Here is a 7,916-nt window from a genome sequence, read left to right as displayed (position 1 = left end):
TTTGTTAGACGGCGAAACGTGGTCGCCCGATAAATATAAGTACACGTGTCAATACCCCCCTCTTAAAAAGCATCGTCCCGATGCTACAAATATAAGAGCGAAACACAAAAGGACACTTATTAAACATAATTAACAAAACAACGAAAAGAAACCAAGTCCAAAGGTCAGTTACGCGAAGTCCCAAAGTTCGTCAACGCTGGTGGTACGGCTTGAGTCGCACAACGTGGACAACTTCAGGTCTTGAGCGGCGTCGCTGTGACAGCGAAATGCCGTCTGGCACGACCTCATAGTCTAGTGCGCCAATACGTCGGATGACCTTGTAGGGTCCGAAATAGCGTCGCAGCAGCTTCTCACTGAGTCCTCGCCGGCGTATCGGGGTCCATACCCAAACACGGTCGCCGGGCTGGTACTCGACGAAGCGTCGTCGGAGGTTGTAGTGTCGGCTGTCGGTCCTCTGCTTGTTCTTGATCCGCAGGCGGGCGAGCTGTCGGGCTTCTTCGGCGCGCTGGAGATAGCTAGCGACATCAAGATTTTCCTCGTCAGTGACGTGCGGCAGCATGGCGTCGAGCGTCGTCGTCGGATTCCTGCCGTAAACCAGCTTAAACGGCGTGATCTGTGTTGTTTCTTGCACCGCCGTGTTGTAAGCGAATGTTACGTACGGCAGGACGGCATCCCAGGTCTTGTGTTCGACGTCGACGTACATTGCTAGCATGTCGGCGAGGGTCTTGTTCAGGCGCTCCGTGAGACCATTCGTCTGCGGATGGTAGGCAGTTGTCCTCCTGTGACTTGTCTGGCTGTACTGCAGAATGGCTTGGGTGAGCTCTGCTGTAAAAGCCGTTCCTCTGTCGGTGATGAGGATTTCTGGGGCACCATGTCGAAGCAGGATGTTCTCGACGAAAAATTTCGCCACTTCGGCTGCGCTGCCTTTCGGTAGAGCTGTAGTTTCAGCAAAGCGGGTGAGATAGTCCGTCGCCACGACGATCCACTTATTCCCGGATGTTGACGTCGGAAACGGCCCCAACAAATCCATCCCAATCTGCTGGAATGGTCGACGAGGAGGTTCGATCGGCTGTAGTAACCCTGCTGGCCTTGTCGGTGGTGTCTTGCGCCGCTGACAGTCTCGGCATGTTTTGACGTAACGGGCGACGTCGGCGGTCAGACGCGGCCAGTAATACCTTTCCTGTATCCTCGACAGCGTCCGGGAGAATCCGAGGTGCCCAGCGGTTGGGTCGTCGTGTAGGGCGTGCAGTACTTCTGGACGCAACGCTGACGGTACAACAAGAAGGTAGCTGGCGCGGACTGGTGAGAAGTTCTTCTTCACCAGCAGGTTGTTATGTAGCGTGAACGAAGACAACCCGCGCTTAAATGCCCTACGGACAACGTCGGTGTTCCCTTCCAAGTATTCGACGAGGCCTTTTAACTCCGGGTCTGCTCGCTGCTGTTTAGTGAAGTCTTCCGCGCTTATTATTCCAAGGAAGGCGTCGTCGTCCTCGTCGTCTTGCGGCGAGGGATCGATGGGGGCACGTGATAAGCAGTCGGCGTCGGAGTGTTTTCTTCCGGACTTGTATATTACCGTGACGTCATATTCTTGTAGTCTGAGGCTCCACCGGGCCAGCCGTCCTGAAGGGTCCTTTAAGTTAGCTAACCAACACAACGCGTGATGGTCGCTGACGACTTTGAATGGCCTGCCATAGAGGTAAGGGCGGAATTTTGCTGTAGCCCAAATGATAGCGAGGCATTCCTTTTCAGTCGTAGAATAATTGCCTTCCGCTTTTGACAACGACCGGCTAGCGTAAGCTATCACGCGTTCATGACCATCTTTTCTCTGGACTAGCACGGCACCGAGGCCTAGGCTACTGGCGTCAGTGTGGATTTCGGTATCGGCGTGCTCGTCGAAGTGCGCAAGTACGGGCGGCGACTGCATGCGTCGTTTGAGTTCTTGAAATGCGTCGGCCTGCGGCGTTTCCCACTTGAACTCGACGTCACATTTAGTTAGCTGTGTCAGTGGCTCAGCGATACGTGAAAAGTCCTTGACAAAGCGCCTATAGTAGGCACACATGCCAAGGAATCTGCGCACTGCCTTCTTGTCGATTGGCTGCGGGAACTTTGCGATGGCAGCTGTCTTCTGCGGGTCAGGGCGTACTCCAGATTTGCTGATGACGTGGCCTAGGAATAGAAGCTCATCGTAAGCGAAGCGGCACTTTTCCGACTTCAGAGTGAGCCCTGATGACTTGATGGCCTCTAATACCGTCGCAAGCCGCTTAAGGTGATCGTCGAAATTTCCGGCGAAGACAACGACGTCATCCAAGTAAACAAGACACGTCTGCCACTTCAATCCTGCTAACACCGTGTCCATCACGCGCTGGAACGTTGCAGGCGCCGAGCACAGTCCAAATGGCATAACCTTGAATTCATAGAGGCCGTCTGGCGTGATGAAGGCGGTCTTTTCGCGATCCCTTTCGTCGACTTCTATTTGCCAGTAGCCAGACTTGAGGTCCATCGATGAGAAGTATTTAGCATTGCAGAGCCGATCCAATGCGTCGTCTATCCGTGGGAGGGGGTATACGTCTTTCTTCGTGATTTTGTTCAGTCGACGATAATCGACGCAGAAACGTAGGGTTCCGTCCTTTTTCTTCACTAAAACAACCGGAGACGCCCACGGGCTTTTCGACGGCTGGATGATGTCGTCGCGCAGCATTTCATCGACTTGTTGTCGTATAGCTTCGCGTTCTCGCGTCGAAACTCGGTAAGGGCTCTGGCGTGGTCGCGGAGGGGGACCTTGACGGCGTGCGACGGCGGCGTACGTCATCGCTTCTGGATGGGGCTGCGGTAATTGTGGTTGCAGCTCGGGAACTCCAAGCGATCGGTGCACCTCTTCTTTGACGATGTCGGCGATCGAAGCCACTTGGGGCTGCGACGAAGGCAGGACCTTGCGCAGTTCTTCGCGCACAATGGCCCTGATGGTCTCCTGAAGGTCGCCGGAATCCAGTCCTTGGATGGCGTACTGCGGCGTGAGCCCCTGGCGGTTATATTGCCGGGTGCGCATCTCCAGGGTTTTCTCGATCGTCGATGCCTCTGCCGAAAACTCAGCTACGGTCTTCGGCGGGTTACGAATAAGTCCTGCGAAAAGTTCTTGCTTGACGCCCCGCATCAGGAAGCGGACTTTTTTCTCTTCTGACATTTCCGGGTCGGCGTGCCGGAAAAGACGGGCCATCTCTTCCGTGAAGATCGCGATCGTCTCGTTTGGCAGCTGCACTCTGGTTTCTAGTAGTGCTTGGGCTCGCTCTTTTCGCACGACGCTTGTAAACGTTTGCAAGAAGCCGCTTCGGAACAGGTCCCACGTCGTTAAGGTGGCTTCTCGATTCTCGAACCAGGTCCTGGCAGCGTCTTCCAGTGCGAAATAGACATGCCGCAGCTTGTCGTCGCTGTCCCAACTGTTAAACCTAGCGACCCTCTCATACGTCTCGAGCCAGGTTTCCGGGTCCTCAAATGTTGATCCGCGGAACGTCGGAGGTTCCCTGGGCTGCTGCAGCACGATGGGGGACGCTGGGGCTGCCATTGGGGTTGCCTTGTCCACAATATTCTTAGTCTTCTCAGGTAGAAGTCCGTGCTCGGGGGGCAGCTGTTGAAGACGGCGGCTTGCTCGATGCTCCGGGACTACGTTGGTGTTCTCTTTGCGGTCCGGGCTTGGATCACGGCTTGTCGGGGGCGTCCGGTACATGAACGAAAAGCACCTCCACCAGATGTCACGTGGTGGTGACGTTAAGAACACAGTGGCGATACTGTGAAAGGCAAAACTAGATTTTATTGGGCGAACCTGTGCCCACAAAACAGGCTACACTTATAGCACAACGAAAGCGGCGAACACAGTCGGCGATCGTCGGAAATCTGATCAGCGGGTCAAGCGCGTCGGCTTTTATACAGAATCGTCGAATGTTCCAGACTAATCGTTGGGACCCGCGTGCCTTCCACAAAGTTCTACACCATTCGCGTCAGGCAAATAAATCAGATAACACAAGGTTCCGCGACAACAGACTGCGGATAGAAGCATCGATAACTTTCCAGAAACTTCGGATACATGCAAGCGCGTCCCGCGCTGTGCGATAAGATTTGTTAGACGGCGAAACGTGGTCGCCCGATAAATATAAGTACACGTGTCAATATTTTCATACATTGTCTTATAATAGAGATGTACATAGTGCTGCACTTTTCTGATTATTCCTTGTGTAATATGTGATGTATTCATGAATAGCTGTATCTATGCGGATTACTCATCATGTAAGCATTACTTTGTTCTAATACTTGTTCACAGTTATCATGAAAAATGTTTCGCAGTTATTGCTGTGTAAGTGCTAGTTTTTCAATATCTCTTGTATATAACTGTGCTCATCCTTTGTTGTATTTGTTGCTGCCTGTAAAACTGGACCCGGACCACGTCAAGCCTTGCTGGCTTTTTGTCGCCGGTCCTCAGCATCAGTTGTAGGTTGAAATAAATTTTATTTATGTATTGCGCACGCTTTCGGCATCGCTTGTGTAGAAGGAAGGCACGGATATCACAGACATATTAGTCCTTGGCCTAGCCAAATAATAGTGCGACTGCTTCATATTACAGTGTACGCGTACGTGCACTGGCTTCCATTGAACTCTGAACTGTAAGTCACACTGCTGAAATGCCGATGCAGGTCAAATTCAAGGTAAGGGTGTATGTACCGGAAAACGCGACATGTAACGGTTGACGTCGAACGTCCTTTTACTAAGACGATCATTTGTCCTTCCCAATATGGCCTTTGTTAAATCGGCTTTTGGCTTCCTAGAAGCACACTTATGGAATTTCTGACGTCCAAGCAAGCGCCTCTAGGCAAACGTCCACTCTCTAAACTCTTCATAAACAGTGGCGCACCTGCTCTTCGACCTTTTTTCTCACCGCGGCACAGATGTATGAGCGAAGCAAACCCAGCGAAAGAGGCAAACAAGCTACGTCAATAGATCATATCATGGAGACTCCAATTAAGTGGCGCTATGAAGGTCAACCCGCGATCGTATTTGAGTGCCTTGCTTACACGATCGGTGCGCGCTTACAAACTACATCCACATACGTTGAAATTTTCTCACTTTTATTGTCGAATCCTTTCATAGCCAGTTGGAACTACTATTCCGTATGGGTCATATCATAAGAAGCCAAGAAACACTGACACCAAGGACAACATAGGGGAAATTACTTGTGCTTAATAAATGAAATAAACAAACTATAAATAATGGAAATTAAAGTGGATGAAAAAACAACTTGCCGCAGGTGGGAACCGAACCCACAATTGGTAGTTAGCATGCGTGGGATTATTGACCAGTTACCTTCACCCAAAAAGATGACATTCTCGTGACGCCTGCGGCAAAAAGGGCGTTCCACGTCGCCCGCCAATGTCTGTGAGTGGTGGCACTGGCTAACACTCCCAGGGTTCTACTAGTACACATAACTACCCAAGAAAGTGGATGGGGAAACAGCGCCGCGGTAGCTCAATTGGTAGAGCATCGCACGCGAAATGCGAAGGTTGTGGGTTCGGTTCCCACCTGCGGCAAGTTGTTTTTTTCATTTGAGACGATTAGAACAAGCGCTCAGTTCAGGCTTTTTCTTCTCTAGCACCTCTCCGCACACTCGAGGTCGTCGTCTTCACGTCGGCGTGATTGGGCACAGATATAGTCACGGCATTTGCCACGCCCTTCCTCCAGAAGGACCATCGCCCCGATGTTTGGCGGGTAGCAGCCGGTGCGCAGCCAACCAGAGAGTGTCCATGTCATTCAGGAAAATAAGGTTTCATGCGCTCCATGTGCACAGTCTGACGGCGCATCGAGCAGGATGGCCTGTCAGGAACGACTTCATAGTTGACGTCGCTAAGGCGTCTTCGAACCTTGTACGGTCCGAAGTATTGGCGCAGGAGTTTTTCCGCGAGGCCTCGGCGGCGTACTGGAGCGCAAACCAAGACTCTGGCCGGGCTGGTAGACGTCGCATCGGTGGTGTTGATTGCAACGTAGGGCATCACGGTCTTGCTGGCTAGTTATGCGAACGCGCGCGAGCTGTCTTGCTTGTTAGGCATACTCTGTAAAATCGGCGGCGTCAGTCTCGGAATCGCTGAAATAATGAGAGCGCATAGCATCCAGGAGCGCTATGACGTAAAACTATTCCAAACTTTTCTATTCCATTTCTGCAATCTGCCCTCCACGATTGGTCAAAAACTTTTTGGACCATCCCCATTTCACCTGTCTGTCACGCGACGTCACGAAAACAGCGATAGCTCCCCATCTGATATCAGGTGTACACACGGATTATGCATCATTTGACCGGAAAAAAGAAAAATAGTTATTTCTGATTCGACGCCTCTTCGCCATAAGCCCTCGGTTATTGGTCAATTTCTTTCGGGCTGCGCCCACTTCACCTGCCTCTCACGCGACGGCACAAAATCGCAAAAAGTCACCGTGTCAAAGTGACGTGTACGCGATAAAGATGCATTTATATGCCGAACAAAACTGAATTTTCTTCCGAATAGCCGCAGGCCGCCCCGTTTCGAAAGGAATAAAAGATGGCTGCCGCCGATCGCTCAGGAACTGACTACTTGCACCTGTCGGACAGCATGAGCTTATTTCCATGTATTAAAACTTTTTGCGTGGCCGTGTAACGTTTTCGAGCACTTTCAGTACGTTTACGACCCCGTTCTCTCAACTCTTCTTTGCTGAGAATACGTTTTAGCATCATTCTTAAGCTCCCGTGGCATGTCGCCGCGATTGTCAACGAGCCACCGCAAACTAAGTAAGGTAAAGCGGTCCAATCGCAGACGTCGGCACCACCCTCTTCATCCGCTTATCGATTTTCAGTGCAGTGGTTCGGCCCTATTGAATCCCTCTCCACTTGAGCGTGCTCCTCGCCTCTTGTGAGCCAATTAGATCAGACAAGCCGCTCAGTCTAGGCAATGCTATTTGTTTTTCAAGCAAACAAAAGTAACATCCTATGAACGAGGAGAGGGCTTGATTGGTTTATGCAGACAACCCTGTGGGCGACCGCCCGATGCTTGCGTCTGCGGTTACGCAAATTTGACGTCAGGAGATTGGAATAAAAACATATTGGAATAGTTTTACGTTATAGGGCCCCAGCATTGTTGTCACTTCCCGACCGTGGATGAGACTGAATGGCGTCATTCTTGTTGTTTGTAGCCCATTCTTATAATAAACAAACGTTACGTAGGGCACTTTTTCTTCGCAGTTCTTGGGTTCCACATCGACATATATGCACAGCATGTCTGCGAGAGTGTTGTTGAGGCGCTCCGTAAGTACAGTGCTTCGCGGATGAAAGGCTGTCGCCGTTCTGTGTGCCGTGCCACTGAGTGTGCGAAGAATTTGCAAAATTTCCGCCATGAACGCGGTTCCCCTGTTGGTTAGGATGACCGCTGTAGCACCGTGCCTCAGGACGACGTTTTCGATGAAGAACTGTGCGGCTTCGGTTGCTGTGCTGCTCGGAAGTGCCTTGGTTTCTGCATGTTACTTGAGGTAATCTGTCGCATCTGTGATCCACTTATTTCCGGCAGCAGATATTGGGAATGGGCCCAAAAGGTCCATTCCAATTTGTGAAAACAGTGTTTCCGGCACTGGAACGGGATGTAACAGTCCGGCAGGTTTCGTAGGTGGCACTTTTCGTCGCTCACAGTCAAGGTATGTACGAACTTAGTGCTTCACCTGCGCTGCGAGCCGTGGCCAGTAGTACTTCTCTTTGATCCGTATTAATGTTCTTGTGTAGCCTACGTGGCCTGAGGTAGCTTCATCGTGACAAGCGTGCAAGATTTCATTGCGGATAGTTTTTGGGACAACAAGTAGATATCTCTTTCCTGTTAAAGAGAAGTTCCTCCTAAAAAGAACAGTGTTGCGTATGCAGG

At 51.1% G+C, this 7,916-nt stretch overlaps 1 non-coding gene across 1 annotated transcript; it reads left to right on the top strand.

Moving 5' to 3' along the window:
* Positions 1 to 5,500: 5,500 nt before the first annotated feature.
* On the top strand, positions 5,501 to 5,573 carry TRNAS-CGA (transfer RNA serine (anticodon CGA)). Its single transcript has one exon. It is a non-coding gene; the product is annotated as a tRNA-Ser (tRNA).
* Positions 5,574 to 7,916: the final 2,343 nt, after the last annotated feature.

Source organism: Dermacentor andersoni, chromosome 11 (assembly GCF_023375885.2).
Source record: "Dermacentor andersoni chromosome 11, qqDerAnde1_hic_scaffold, whole genome shotgun sequence".
In the NCBI taxonomy this organism is placed as follows: Eukaryota; Metazoa; Arthropoda; class Arachnida; order Ixodida; family Ixodidae; genus Dermacentor; species Dermacentor andersoni.
The sequence above is the reverse complement of the archived record's forward strand: the minus strand, read 5'-3'. Positions and strand labels throughout refer to the sequence as shown.